The sequence below is a fragment of the Phaethon lepturus genome, unplaced genomic scaffold (assembly GCF_000687285.1).
Source record: "Phaethon lepturus isolate BGI_N335 unplaced genomic scaffold, ASM68728v1 scaffold48620, whole genome shotgun sequence".
NCBI classification, from domain to species: Eukaryota; Metazoa; Chordata; class Aves; order Phaethontiformes; family Phaethontidae; genus Phaethon; species Phaethon lepturus.
Window position 1 is genome coordinate 8,188 of NW_010510670.1, and position 280 is coordinate 8,467.

The window sequence follows — 280 nt, forward strand, 5'->3', positions numbered from 1 at the left end:
CTTGCCTGGAGGTACGCTGGCCGTGCCGCTCTGGGTGGAACTGCCTTTTCTCTGGCTGCACTGTGGGACGAGGAGCGGTGTAACGAGGGGCACGGGTTAACGAGACTCAGAGCGGCTCACATCGGTAATGAGGAGGTTCAGGTCAGAGGGAAGGATGTGGAGGAAAGATGCCTGGAGGAGGGAAAGGCAAAAATGCTCTGCCCTGTTTGGAGCAAAAAAAAGAAAAGCTTGATTTTTTTATAAAGCTTTCCTGCCCCGTTCTCTTGGAATAGTTATTCCT